Below are 16,058 nucleotides of genomic sequence, written 5' to 3' on the forward strand. Positions count from 1 at the left end.
CATTCTTCTATAAATTTCTATTTTCTAGCCAACCGAGCTTTGTTCTTTCTAATCTATCTACAAGACTCGATACAAGACGAAGTCGACAGACATATGCACCAACAATGACATGTAGACTATAGTCCATACAATCTTCAATGCCAAATCAGAAAATGAACACGAATAAGCTTTATGATGTCACTCATGCGGGAATGTGGAAACTAATGAGAATTCAAGAGTCAAACATACAAACAAACCTAGGAATGTTGAGCACTAACACCAGCAGCGGTCCAATTTGGTTCTATACACACAATGGGGACATTAATGTGCCCAGTAGACATGTAGTTTGACTTTGCTATAGAATTAATAACATTGTCAATCGCCTGCAAAAGATTACCAACAGTTCAAAATCATTTTCACTTTGCCTAAAAATGTAAGAAAATTAAGTAGTTTAAGAAGTTGATGTATTTAACTTAACTTTTTCATACCATATAATAGGGATGAGCAAATGGTACCGGGTACTGTTTGGAACCGGTACCGATCCTGAATTTCCCAAACATACTTGATTTTCAGTACCGATACGGACATTTTGTGTTTTCGGTACCGGATTTTACCTTCAAATACTGGTCCGTACCTGGATCGTACCGGGTATTTTCGATATCGGTACCCATTTTTTGGGATTTTCGGTACCGGTTTGGTATCGATTGGTACCGAGCTCATCCCTACCATAGAATATTAAACATATAAATTGAAATAACTACTAATAGTATGTAAATTAAGTAATAACAAAAATTGAAGATAAACCACAACTTCAAAATTTTAAAACACTTACTTTTTCTAAATGTCACATCATTTTATTTACCTGAGAGGATAAGCATTTGGCGCCCCCAACATTTCGCATTAGAATCCTCCACGTATTTTCAGCCTATTAAACCACAGCCTAAAAATAAAATAAAAACCAACATAATAAAAAAGAGTATGAATTGAATAAAAGATAAAATCGTAATACAATCTTTATAGCCTATAATGCATACTTATTTATGTCTTTAAACAGACTACCTTCTAATGGGTTGAGTTATAATACAAATGACTTTAAAATAAGAAGTGTAAGAAGCACCATAGAGTGACAAATGTCCAAAAAAGATCCAAGTGAGAAGGGTAATTTTGTCAAAAAGAGCATAAAGATTATGCAAATGCAAGTCAGATGCTATTTTCCCCTCATTATTTAAATGTCCGTAACTTTTTTATACGTAATTTGTTTTTTAAAAAAAAAATTATACCATAAAATCGAGCATTTTTTATCTTTAATATGAGTACCTTATTGTTATACTTTAAAAAAAAATTGAAAACTCAGTTGCGTATTACACAATGGACATAATATAAAACACAATGAGAAAAACCAGTTGCGTATTACACAATGGACATACCGTAAAACACAATAAGTATCAAAGTAAAAACACCATTGATAATAGATAAAAGACACAATGGACAGCAGGCTAAACACAATGAGTATCAAACTAAAAACACAATTGATGACATCAGATAAAAGACACAATGAACAAAAGAATAAAACACAATGAACAATGACTTAAAACACAATGCACAACATAACAAAAACACAATGGACAAAAGATTAAAACACAGTCGATAACATATTAAACACAATGTCTAGAAATTATAACACAATGTATAGAAAACCCAAATATAACACTATCTTCATTGTGTCATACATTGTGTTATAGGTTCTGATAAAAACATAATGGACATAACCCAAATTAACAGTGTGTTATAAGTTTTTATAATAACACAATGTATAGAAACCTTAGTTAAAAACGTAAGGACCAAAACCCAGTTGAAAGACACAATGACCAGAACCATTAACACAATACAAAGAAAACCCAGTAAAAATGAACTTTTTATTTTATTTTTATATAACAGTATCATACTCATATTATTGGACATAACATAAAACACAATGAGAAAAACCCATTTGCATATTACACAATGTACATAACATACAACACCACGAGTATCAAACTAAAAAAAAACACAATGGAAAGTAGACCAAAAAACAATCGATGACAACATATAAAATACACAATGGATAGCAAACTAAACACAATGAGTATCAAACTAAAAACACAACTGATGACAGCAGATAAAAGACATAATGGACAACAGACTAAAACACAATGGACAACAGACTAAAACACAATGAACAACGGATTAAAACACAATGCACAACAAAAACAAAAAACACAATGGACAACAGATTAAAACACAATCGATAGCATAAGAACGCAATGGACATAACCCATATTAACATTGTGTTAGAAGTTTTGATAATAACATAATGTATAGAAACCTTAGTAAAAAAGTAAAGACCAAAACCCGGTTGAAAGACACAGTGACCAGAACTTTTAATACAATACAAAGAAAACCCAGTAAAAATGAAATTTTTTCTTTTATTTTTATATAACAATATCATACTCATATTAAAGATAAAAAAACGCTCGTTATTATGGCGAATTGTTTTTAAAAACAAATGTTGTATGAAAAAGTTATGGACGTTTTAAATTGATGGGGGGGAATTGACATGTGCCTTGCATATGGAGAGAGAAAGTCAATAAATATTAGATTCCTTTTATGTCCTGTTCGTGCTGAATTGAAAATGCTTAATCTGTAATACAGTTTAACTATCTCTTGAATAATAATAATTTATTTAACTTTGTTGAAAAATTCTTATGGTTTCTCGAGATGTTTGTTTTATAGTATACAGATTGAAGCAGTATGTTGCTGAGAAGTTGCTGAGAAGATGAGAGTTTGATTGGATGCATGGTAGAACCTCCTTTCTACATTGCAAAACAAAGTTGAAGAGTTTGAAGATTGCTATGCAAATGCTAAACTGGAGTTTACTCAAGTGCTAACGTTTTGAAGATTTGGTGATTGGATGCATCAGTTTAGGGGGAGTCTGTTGCTGACAGAAGCTGTTAAAGCTGAAGTTATCCAAAGACCAAAGATAGTGCAAGACTATATGAAGAATGCAAGATGACTGAAGACAAAGTTATTTTATGAAGCTATTGTCAAGGGGGAGTTTGTTGGTGCATAATTGTGACAACAGCTTAGATTTGGTCTTTGGATATCTTGTAATTAGTTAAACGATAAACGGTTAGCGGGTTTGGCTTTGTAATAGTTAAATAATAGAGTTTAGGCTAAACAAAACCCAGTTTGGGTCTAGGGGGGACGATTTGGGCTTTGCCCATGTAGGAAATCCTAGCCCAAGTAGCAACCTTGTGTTATATAAACAAGGCTTTGCTTTAGGGTTTAGGTTAATCAGCCAAAACGTTTTTGAGAGAGGATTTTCATGAGAGCTCTAGCTTGGACGAAATTAGGGTTTGATTGATTATAATACTTGTGTTTGATAATCAATAGAAACCCGGTTGATTGTGAATTGTTGTTTCTACTCGTTTCTGTGACATTCTGATCAAGAGGATTTCGCACTCTTGATTGGATTGACAATTCTGTGACGATCCGTACGAACAAGGGGACCTACATGTCCTTCCATTTTTTTCTTTTCCCTGAAAATAATCTCAACCCTCCAAATCTAAAATCAATGGGCTAGAAACCTTCTTACCCTTCTTATTTATGTTGTCGTTTGTTTTTTATCCTAATCCCCTTCTAATATAAGGATTGATTACTTTGTATTTTCATGTAGTTGAGGTCTTGCTACGCAGGGTGAAACAAATTCATGAATAATTTTAACTCGTCTATTTGACTCTCAGTTGGTTTCTCAACTGTTTCCTCTTGTTTGGAATCATTATTCTTAACAGTTGGTTTCTCGACTTTTGGTTTTGGCTTCGGGATTTGATTTGTGCTTGCAACCTGGAAATTATTATATGACAGTCACTTGTCAGCAAAGAAAAAGGAAAAAAGGTGGAAAAAACAAAATAATTAATATAAAAACTAAAGGTGGCCAAATAGTCGAGTTATAAAAAGTAACTTTTTGTTACGGGTCAAAAGAGGTTGGTCAGGCCAGATCACCTCTATCAATAATTTATGAGGTTTCACATTGAAAATACACTTTGGCAACTTTCGAGCGATTATTCTTTTTACGCGTACCACTTTGGAGATAAAACAGGATGTTAGTCAACTCATTTGTAAGTATACCTCTGGTTGAGAGGAAAGATAAAGAAATATTCATAATATTCAAACATACCTTGTCTTTAAGATCTAGCAGCTTGTCGATAACCTTTTGAGAAGTATAAGCCGGGGTGTTGGATGCAGATAACCTGTTAAGGGAGTTTAGATTTTAAACAATTAGGGGTGTAGAAGCACGAATAACACTGTTTATGTAATGTTCACTGATACGAATACAGGTCTTTTCAAGCATATCTTGTAAGAAGAACGCTACATTTTATATAAAAAGAGCCTGATTTTTCTTACTATTATATTTCTAAATTAACATATGTTGTACCATTTGAGTTTTTTGTATAGATTGACACATTTAAGGTCAAAAAAGGAAAAGGAAAGTAAAACATACAAATATCATGTAAAGAATCATGTTGAACTCACTTTTGTTGCTCAGCCTCCTTGTCATCTAACCACCTTTTGAGATCATCTGCCTCGCGTAATACCTGAAAATGATTTCGTTGAGAATGATTAAAAAGGTCAACAACAGCAATGTTTGAAAAGTGTAAGAAATTCTCACCTGATCAATTTTCTCTTTTGAAATTCATTGGTTTTTCGATTCACACCCACTAACAATTTGCATAAAAATCAAGTGATAGGTCATATGTTTTGCACCCAAAAGTTCATAAATTATAGACATATATGAGACATAACAATACGGGGTTCCACAACTTGAAACAATGTGATTGGATCTTATTTACCTCTTGCAGCTCACTGACAAATTGTTTAGCAGTTTGTGATGCTTCTGGCCTTGTTGTGAGCTATTTGCATCTATAATATTTTGACAAATATAAGTTTTGTAATATGAAAATAGAAATAAAACTTGCGTTCATTGCACACCTGAAGAAAATAGGGTCACCAATAGCTTTCAATTGGTCCAAGCGTTCTTGAAACTGAGTAGCTGAAGCATCTTCCCCATCAGTGTACAGCTAGTCTTGTACCTAAAAGAGTATATACATTAGTTGCTAATGACCAATGAACATTAATTTCGCCAACAAAAAAAGTCAACACATACTATATTTATAAGGGGGTTTATCTAGTTATACTTGTAGTCTAGATAAGCATATATAATTACATACACGTGTGTATAGAACATAGTTATTGATAGCGAATAGCGAATGATAGCGACAAGCTACCTATACGCTACATAGCGACAATAATGAAATAGCGACGCTATTTTATGTTTATGAAATAAAAAAACCCAAAAAAATGTTGAATCTTTAAGGCAATAAATGTTAGATGATCAATATTGTAAACACCTCATTTAAATATCTTTGTTCAAGATTCAACATCACGAAACAAAAACTGAAAAAATGTCAAAATGTGATAAGAACAGGAAGTTATGAAAAAAATAATAAATAAAGATTTGGGACCGCCTTCCTTACCCTCCAAACTTGAGGTTAGGTAGTTCAAGCGTCGGAATTCTTGGTGTCACCCCTGAGTGCGGTGGGCGGCTATCATTCTCTATAGACTATCCTGTGTTTCCAACATTAATCATAATCTTACCAAGGTAGAAACGAATAGAAAAAAAATGAAAAAAAAAAAAACCTAATTGATCAACAAAACAATGGCTAATCATAAAGTTTCAAAGATATATGCAATCGAGGTATAAACATTCCAATCCTCATCTTCATCAGATTATAACCAACACAAGAGTTTCAGGAAAACAAAAACCCCAAAGTATCAAACGTTTCAAATAAACATATTACAATTTGAAAACCAACACATAGAGTACCTTCGAGATGAAAGGCATAACTTATTTAGCAACCACCACTTACCACCGGCACTGTTAAACCACCGCCACCTAGGGTTCCAAAAGAAGCCCTAGCTTTAACGTCGACCACTTCCATCGCCACCTAGGGTTCACTTCTAACAATTTTGTGGATTCGTTTCCGGATCGATTCCGTAACTCCGATGGTTACGTAGATCTCATATCACGTTCGGAATCCGTGTACGAGAGTAGATTAGACACAAGAATGCTAATTCAAAGTTGTTTCTATTGATTGATATGACAATTACAATACCTTGAAACGATATGCTCTCAAAAGTAGGAAAAGTTCTAAATGCCCAAGACTCCTCCCCTATTTATAGGGTGAGTCCATCCATACCAACAAGCACACCCATTTCATACAAATGAACTCCTCGTACTAATGGACTTTTATCTAAAGATTGACACTTAATCAAGGACGGACTTCTAAACAAAGTATGATCCTTATCTAAATATCTATAATTCTAAACCATGTCATGAACATTTCTCGGCTACGATACGTGATTGACGGAAGCGATAGACATATTGCACTCACAAATTTTGGGGTCGATCTCTCTGGTCTTCATAGCACAAAATACAATTATGAATCATCTATTCGAGCCCTAGATCAGGTAAGGGTTCGGATGTGCGTTGTGAAAGAATCTGTTGGCAGTAATTCCCGACTCATCATAAGTCGGTGATGTGAAAAGGGTGACAAAAGGAGTTCAAGTCATAAGTCGGTGAACTTGAGGGATCAATGTTGACAAGTTGGTCATAATTGGTTAAGTTTCCTAATCATATTATAATTATATTTGGTAATGTCTTGGTCACCAAGTTAGGGTTATATGGTAATGTCTTGGTCACCAAGTTAGGGGTAGCCTATATAAACCAAGGTAGGGTAGACATTATTAAGGGTCAAGTGAAGATAAACCGAGTTATGGTTTATGAGTTATTGTAATCAAGTTTTTTGAGTTATATTTTCTTGGTTATAATAAAAGTTCTTGGAGAGTTATTCCATTCGTTCTTGTTCTTGTGTTTGATTATTCGATTGGGACTTGAATTGGTATCAGAGCCAAGTTCAAGAACCCTAACAGAATACGCCGCCGCCGTCGGAAGAAGCCGTCGTTGCCGGAAGATCTTGCCATAGTCGCTGCTGGATTGTTTAAATCAAACAAGTTGCTTTGATTGTTATTTAATCAACTAAAGGGGTAGTTGATCAGTTGTCTGCGTTAGGTGATATTTGCTACTACTGTTGAACGAAGAAAGAGGGTTCAAGTGAAAGTTGCAAAAGGTCACATCGAATTCTTGAATAAAGGAGTAGTCATTTATTTTGATTAAAGTGGTTTTATCTCTATTTACTGCGGAGTCGTTCAAGAGGGATTCAAAGGAAAAATTCAATAAGTTGAATCCTCAAACAGTTGTGGTTGTCTCGAGATTCAGAGAAGTTCAAGTTGGTATTTTCTTTTCTAATTAAACAAGTTGGTTTAATTATGTTGTCTTACGTTTGAAAGAAAAAAATATCCAAGGAAAAATAATACCAAGTTTTTGTTTTTGTTAAACAAAAAAATCAAAGAAGTATTGTTTTTCTCTTACTGAAACAACGTTTTAAAAAAACAAACAAAAAATAAACAAGTTGGTTTATCTTATTTGTTGCTTTAACTATTAAACGCTGTTTGGGTTGGACAAGCGGGTTCAATTCAGGATTCTTTTTCTTTTATCCGGGTTTTTCGAGAGGTATTCGTGACCGGGTTTCTGCGAGCAAACGCGTTCGTTTCTGAAAAGTTGTTCAGAAATCAATGACGAATGGGGATAGACCACCACCGATTGTGGTTAAGGATCAAAGTACCACAACTTTACAATGTCCAATGTTAACCGAAACAAATTACAACATCTGCGCGATTCGTATCAAGGCAGTATTCAAGGTTCATGGAATACAGCAAGCTTTAGAACCAGGCGAAAAGGAGGTAGATGCCAAAAAGGATGACATGGCAGTTGCACTTCTACTTCAAGCAATACCCGAAGAGCTCGTGTTTCAAGTAGCTCAGTTTCAGACTGCAAAGGAAATTTGGGAAACGTTGAAGACACGGTATGTTGGGGTTGAACGGGTTCGGGAGGCAAAGCTTGAGCAACTGGAAAATGAGTTCGAATCCTTGAAGATGAAAGAAACAGAGACAGTTGATTCTTTCGCGGGCAGAATAAGGCAGTTGGTTACCAAGGCAGCCAGTTTGGGAACCACCTATGAAAACAGAAAACTTACGAGAAAATTGTTAGGTTCCGTTCCAGGGAAGTATGTTCCAATTGTAGCTTCAATTGAACAATTTGCGGATTTGAAGACTATGACGTTTCAGGAAGCGATTGGTAGACTGAAGACATTCGAAGACAGGATTAAGGGTATCGAGTCTTTAGCAGAAAATCAAGGTAATCTAATGTTTGCCAATGGTGAGTCATCCTCAAAATCCAAATCCTATGAAAATACGCGTGGGCGTGGGCGTGGGCGAGGCGGTTCAAATTACCGAGGTAGACGTCAAGACTGGGATGATGAGGACCAAGATGGAAGTCAAAGCCGAGATGGTCAAGATCATGGGTCAAAGCAAACGGGTCAAAGAAGAACCAATGATCGCCAAAAAGGAAGGAAAGATAGATCACAGGTTCAGTGTTACCGTTGTGATAAATTTGGTCACTTCGCGTCAGGATGTCCAGATCGTATGAAGAAACAAGATGAAGCTAACTTAGCTAAAAACGATGATTTTGATCCATCATTATTCATGATGAGATGTGATCAAGAGACGGTTTTTCTAAATGAAGAATGGGTGAATCCAAAGCGTTTCGAGACTGAGCCAATGGAGAAAGACACTTGGTATCTCGACAATGGAGCATCGAATCACATGACGGGTAATCGAACTTATTTCTTTGAATTTAATGAGCGTGTCACGGGAAAGGTGAAGTTTGGAGATGGATCTTGTATTGATATACGGGGAAAGGGATCGGTATTACTTGAAGGGAAAACGGGGGAGAAGCGCCTGTTAACCGATGTTTACTACATACCGAGTTTGCAAAGCAATATCATAAGTCTTGGTCAAGCAACGGAAGGTGGATGCGACATTCACATGAAACGTGATTTGCTAACCATTCATGATGATACAGGAAAACGTATGATGAAGGTGACAAGGACCAAGAACCGTTTGTACAAGATCAACCTCAAGATAGCAAGTCCCGGTACACAAGCTAACATGATTGGAATAAAGAATTTTGCGGGTAGGGATCTACAGAGAGTTGAACTGAAAGATGATACAGCAAGTACGAGTCAGAATCTTCTCAAAGATCCAAGTTTAATGAAGAAACCCAAAATTCAAAGTCCAAAGAAAAATGTTCAAGAATTCAAAGAAAAGGTTAAGCAAGAGATTCAAACCTAAGGAGGTACATTTAATGATCCAAGAAAGCGGGTGTTTGCTCAAGATCACAGCCGAGTCAATGGTGGTGCGAGTTCTTATGACCAAAGGACGAGTCTTGGAAAAAAGACTAGTCGAGTACAAGGTTGCAAGAATGTTCAAGCTAGGAAGGAGCCAAAAAACACAGCTAGAGATCAAGATGAGGTCTATGAGAATCAAGACAAAGAAGACATGTTGGAACCTACCTATTTCGAGTCGGAAATTAAGGGGGTGATTGTTGGCGGTAATTCCCGACTCATCACATGTCGGTGATGTGAAAAGGGTGACAAAAGGAGTTCAAGTCACAAGTCGGTGAATTGAGGGATCAATGTTGACAAGTTGGTCATAATTGGTTAAGTTTCCTAATTATTTTATAATTATATTTGGTAATGTCTTGGTCACCAAGTTAGGGTTATATGGTAATGTCTTGGTCACCAAGTTAGGGGTAGTCTATATAAACCAAGGTAGGGTAGACATTATTTAGGGTCAAGTGAAGATAAACCGAGTTATGGTTTATGAGTTATTGTAATCAAGTTTTTTGAGTTATATTTTCTTGGTTATAATAAAAGTTCTTGGAGAGTTATTCCATTTGTTCTTGTTCTTGTTCTTGTGTTTGATTATTCGATTGGGACTTGAGAATCTGTGGCCAATGGATTGTGTAAACAGATGCCAGATCTTCAAGCGTCAACAAAGAACAATTATTTCTGGGGTTTGAAGAAAATAACTGAAGATTTATGATTGTGATATTCAATCAGGGCTTTCATCTAATCGATAAAAGAAAGGGTCGCGAAGATTATGAAGGCAACATATTTCATAGAGGAGAAAGAAAGCGGCGGAAGATGAATGTGAATAATGGCAGTAGAAAGATGATTCTAAATAAGCGCGTGTGAGAGAATAAGATAATCAGATAAAGGAGGATAGAGGAAAAGAGCAGGGCCGGCCCTAAGAATTCATGTACCCTGTTCGAGCTCGAAAAAACGTGCCCTTAGGTCTTAACTAAATAAAAAATTTAAACTAGTTTTTCATACAACTTTGAACCGGATGAAAGAGTTGCCGCCCATAATTCTTTTTTTTTATTAGTTTTTTAGAAAATATTTGGGTATTGGGCTCACTAACCTAATGGGCTAAATAGTTTAAACAATATGATTTTTTTTAAGTGGGCCTATGTTAATATTTTTTTGGTTATACCCTATTAAATTTTTTTTTTACATATATAATATCTGATTTTTTTAAAAAATTACGTGCCCTACGAAATCACGGGCCCTGTTCGGTTGTCCTCCCCGCCCTCCTTCAGGGCCGGCTCTGGAAAAGAGTTTGGCGCCCAGAGGTGAATTCTCTTGATTAAGAGGATGTCCACATCATCAAAATGGTTGGCTAAGAATATACCATGTGGCTAAGATGTATTCTTTTGGTACAGTAGATAGATAACATAGGAGTTGTAGAATTCTTAAACATTTTTGTGTGCTTCTTTCTCTATAATTTCATATTTTAAATGAAATACTCTACAAACAGCTATTGAGAGAATATGAAGATCTTATTTTATATTTAGAATATAGCTTGTGAGTAAGTTTGTACATAATTCAATATGGTGTATCCATATACTAATAATAAATTATTTCAGTAATACCCCGCAAGCCCTATCCTAACATGTTTACAAACACATCTTATTGAATTAATCACAACGTATTCAAATGATAATTTTTTCATTAGATATATGGAATTGTGATTTATAACCTGCCCAACAAAATGACATTTATCTATACTATATAATAAAAGAAACTTGTTTTGGGACACTTGTCATTCTCTCATTTAATTGATTAAAATTATTAATAATACTAATAATAATAATATTTAATCTAATCTAATCTAATACAAATAATAATAATAATATTTAATCTAATCTAATACAAATTCTTATTATTAATTCAATAACTAAAACTTCAATAGAATCTTAAATCCTAGCTAAACAAGTTTCGAAATTCATAATAATATACTAATAATAATAATAATAATAATATTTAATCTAATCTAATACAAATAATAATAATATTTAATCTAATCTAATACAAATTCTTATTATTAATTCAATAACTAAAACTTTAATAGAATCTTAAATCCTAGCTAAACAAGTTTCGAAATTCATAATAATATTAATATGTTATACTAAATATATTCAGGGGCGGACCTACATGTGAGGTTGGGTGGGCGGGCGCGCTAAAATCCGAATCGCACCCCTTAAACGTTTGCAATCGCACCCCTTAAACATTTGCAATCGCACCCCTTAATTGCAAAAACTGATATGTGACCGGAATTTTTCTACGGAAAGTGACGCCGGCCGTCGGGAGTAGCTGCAAATGAAATGAAGAATTGATGGGTTGCATTTATATTAACTCATTTATGTCAATATGGTATGTAAATGTCTATGTCTTTGTTTTGCATTTACAGAAAATATCTATACTATATAGTTTAAATTATTCAACCCGTGTAACACACGGGGAACTAATCTAGTATTACTTTAAAGAGAATGCTATTTAGATTAACGTTATATTAAATTGTTTTATATAATGGCACTTGAAATATAATTATTTTATATGTAGCTCTTTCCAAATAGTGCTTTATAGTATGATAGAATCAATTTTTAAGTTTTTTTGTTTGACAAAATAAAATAAATCTTTTCCAAATATGTGACTGTTTTGTATACTATTAATCCTTTTAATATATTTATTTAGTGTGTCATATTTTATAAATGTGTAGGGTGAAAGGAACATAACAGATTTGAAGGGTGTTTAGGAAAGAACTCTACCATGGGAAAGAATTACAAGCTCCTTGAAGATGTGCAAGTTCATCTTCTATCATCCCTGAAATTCAATTTAGACAGGTTATTTTTGTTTTCTTTTAGCTGCTTTCAAAACACATATTGTACAGTGATGATATTTTATTAGTTTTGTTCAACTATTGTAGGACAACCTTGTGTCTTGAATATTTCTCCTTTCTCCTTAAGCACATGACTGATCCACTAATGACACTTACAAAGGTTTGTATAATTATTTATTTTTACTCGTGACGAATAGTAGTTTTCAAATTATAAATTAATATTGTTATTATCTTAAGACAAGATGAAGTTTTTGAGTTTATGGATGAGTTCTTCATTAGCCAGGAGAACTTTGAGTTGCTAATGATCGTATCTAAATTTCAGGTATGACTACTATTAGGTCAAGATAATAATCATTTGTTTCTTAAGATGTAGTTATAGTTTTCATTAATAAGGTGTAATTTTATGTGTGAGTTGTGTTTTTTTTTTTTTTTTTTGAAAGTTAACTTTTATTCACAAGCAACCCTCAATCAAGGGCAACCAAACAAACAAAAAACCAATTACATCAGATTAAACGAGCATCAATCTCTCCATAGAATACCTTTATTTTTCGACCTATTACGATACCAAAGGAAACCTAACACTTTAATATCTTGAAAAATATCAACAATATCTTTTCTTTTATTGTTGAATCTTCTCTCGTTTCTGACCAACCAAATACACCAGCAAGCAACTATGATGATACCGTGGAGAGCATCACGGGCTGATTTCTCGAGGCCTGCATACTCGTGAACCATAAGCAAATCGTGTATAGAGAAAGCGAAAATAGGACCGATATTGCACCAGTGACGATCATGTTCCAGATATTAGAAGCGATAATGCACGAGCAGAAAAGATGAGCGGCCGATTCCTCACTATCTTCACAAAGAGGACATAAAGGATCTCCGTTGAAACAATGGTGTTTAATAAGAGCATCGGACGTAGCAATCCTATTCATTTCAGCTCTCCATACTAAGATATTGCACTTCTTCGGAACCCACTTTAACCATTTAAAAATAAATTTTCCATTGAAATCAATCTCGCTTCTAAGAAAAGATTTGACGTTTTTGACTGAGAATTCACCGGGATTACCGTCGGCCCACACCAAGAGTCACGAGAAGCTCCTAAAGACAAGCCGGATAGGAGAGACTCTAACGAAGACAGATCCGCAGATTCGGATCCGGAATCGGGTGATCTTGACCAATACCATTTACCATAAAAGGAATTTGAGTTGCCATTAAATCTTTCATTAACCCAGCATCTTTTGTCAACTTCTAACCGAAATAGAGAAAGATACCTGTCATTGAGAGGAAGACTGCCAGCCCATCGATCCAACCAGAAATAGATAGATTTACCGTCGCTGATCTTACCCACAAAATTCTGAGATAAAGAAGTGGATCCGACCTTAGTTTTTTCCACCAAAGAGATAATATTCTTCCATATGCCATTGATGCTATTGTTATACAGCACCGAGTTCCAGCAATATCTTTTAGAGTGAATAGAGGCGATAACTTTCCTCCACAACCCATTTTGGTCCGATTTGAACCTCCAAAACCATTTAGAAAGCAAAGCAACGTTCACCTCAGCCACTTTAGAGATGCCAATACCTCCCTTGTCAATAGGAAGCGAGATCCGGTTCCAGGTGACCCAAGGGATTTTGAAGACCTCGTTGTTACCCCCCCCCCCCACAGAAATTTCCTAATAATCTTTTCCATCCATTAACCACACCCACAGGGGCTTTGAACAAAGAAAAATAGTAGTTCGGAATACTTTCGAGCACCGATTTTATTAGAGTCAACCTTCCACCAATGGAGAGAACAGAGGCTTTCCACATTGCGAGTCTGGATTCGAAAAAATCGAACACCGCTTTCCAGCTGTCAATTTTATGCATCTTTGCTCCCACTAAATTCCCGAGGTGAATGAAATGAGGCTCTCCGGAATTACAAGAGAAAAACTCTGCCATTCTTCTAACCTCCGAAGGATCGACTCCCATGCCAAAAAGGTGGGACTTATTTAAGTTAATTTTGAGGCCAGCGCACAAATAAAAACACCTTAGAAGCTTAAGCACAACTTTCAAATTATTATCAGACCATTCTCCAAGGAAAACACAGTCATCAGCATATAATAAATGAGAAAGAATCGGGCCGTTATTCGAGATAATGATCCCTTTAAAAGCCCCAATGAGCCAGGTGCATCTTATAGCTTATTTTAGCAATTCAAGATAAAACATCACCTAAATTATTTTATTCATAGGTAAATGAGTAAAAATTACCAACTTTACAAACTACATAGTCATTATAGTAGATGATAAATAAAAAATATTTGTGGGGTTCAACATTATGCTGGTATTTGCTTTATATCTTGAGAATTGAGAGTATACTTAAATTATTGTTTGTATCTAAGCCTAGAAAATGGGTCAGTCGAGTTTCAACCGGGCCATTTTAAAAATTAATATGAACTTTGTTCAGGTCAAAACAGATTTTAACCAAAAAAAAGTGTTTGCCTTGAAATGAGTCATATTAAGTGTAGTTGTACTAATGGGCTTGTATAATTTAGTCTTTATCCAATAATATTGACTGATGTCTTATTTTTAATTTGATTTAGCGTTCGGGATGGACATGCTTAAGAGGATTCTCAAAACGAGGCATTCTACAATGCTCAACTGATTGCTTCTTGCTGCTTGCTTTTCTACAACTTATGGATGGGAAGTGGTACATGTATCCCATGTAACATGGTAGTATAATGTTATATACTAGATGTTGTTTAATTAGTAACATTTGGTAGTATGTCAAACAATGTGTAGGTTTATAAATTAAAGATACTAGATTTTAGGAGTATATAGTGTACACCAAAATGTTTTGTTTTTCAAGCGCTGAACATATTTGTTGAGTTTGAATATTGTTAAAGTCAATCAAATGTTACTAAACAGCAACATTTAGAATAAATGATAAATAATTGTAATTATACCATTAATTAACCCGTCCGTACAGGTATGGAAATACTTTATATAGTACACAAAGAGTTGCCATGTTTGACCACACATGTTTAAAAAATAATCCCATTAAAATAATAGATTTAAAAAAACAGCCTTAAAACATGCTTAAAGAAATAAGGTTAAATTACACTTTGCGTCCTTTATGTTTGTACCGGGTTGCAACGGATAGCTTTTAACTTCAATAATAATTACGGTCACAGTCCTTTATTTGTAAAACTCTTTACACTCTACGTCCTTTATCACTAACCATATTAAAATTTTCAAGTAAGTTTATTTACTTAAGGGCATTCTGGTCAATTCATGCTTTTATTTAAAGGTCTAATAAATAAAACAAAAAAAAATTGCATATACATATCATCTTCCCCAATTTCTTAAACCTAACCAACACATCTTGCACCACCACCTCATCCTGCCGCCACCACTTTATCCCGCCGCCATCACCTCATCTTGCCAAGCCACACAAATACTCCATCCACTTCATCAAAAACAAACCCTTAATGCTACTCAAATGGACAAATAAAAAACGCAAGTCCGTAACCTCCCTTCAATCCTCAACTCCCACACCAACTTTGTCCGTGTTGATCACACAACTTTGTCATCCAAATTTAGATATTTCTCTAATTTCCACCATTAATGGCGTCAATCATCATCCCTTGCTTTACATTCATCATCATCTTCTCTCTAATTTCAGGCAACTTATCTCAAAGTAAGCATACTCTCTCTCTCTCTCTCTCTCTACTTTCACTTCATTTCTGTAAATTTCTTCATAAATTCTTCTCATTTCAAGTTGTTATACTACCAGATCCGACGTACATGGCATGCCGATTGGGATCTAGATCTGATCGAACGGACGTATCAGTGGATCGAAAA

General features: G+C 34.7%; 1 long non-coding RNA gene across 1 annotated transcript; it reads right to left on the minus strand.

The window, feature by feature from the left end:
* Positions 1-3,666: 3,666 nt before the first annotated feature.
* LOC110935102 lies at positions 3,667-4,715 on the minus strand. Its single transcript, XR_002588870.2, has 4 exons — positions 4,688-4,715; positions 4,552-4,613; positions 4,196-4,268; positions 3,667-3,861 (listed from the first exon to the last, which is right to left on the minus strand). It is a non-coding gene; the product is annotated as an uncharacterized LOC110935102 (long non-coding RNA).
* Positions 4,716-16,058: the final 11,343 nt, after the last annotated feature.

The sequence above is a fragment of the Helianthus annuus genome, chromosome 4 (assembly GCF_002127325.2).
Source record: "Helianthus annuus cultivar XRQ/B chromosome 4, HanXRQr2.0-SUNRISE, whole genome shotgun sequence".
NCBI classification, from domain to species: domain Eukaryota; kingdom Viridiplantae; phylum Streptophyta; class Magnoliopsida; order Asterales; family Asteraceae; genus Helianthus; species Helianthus annuus.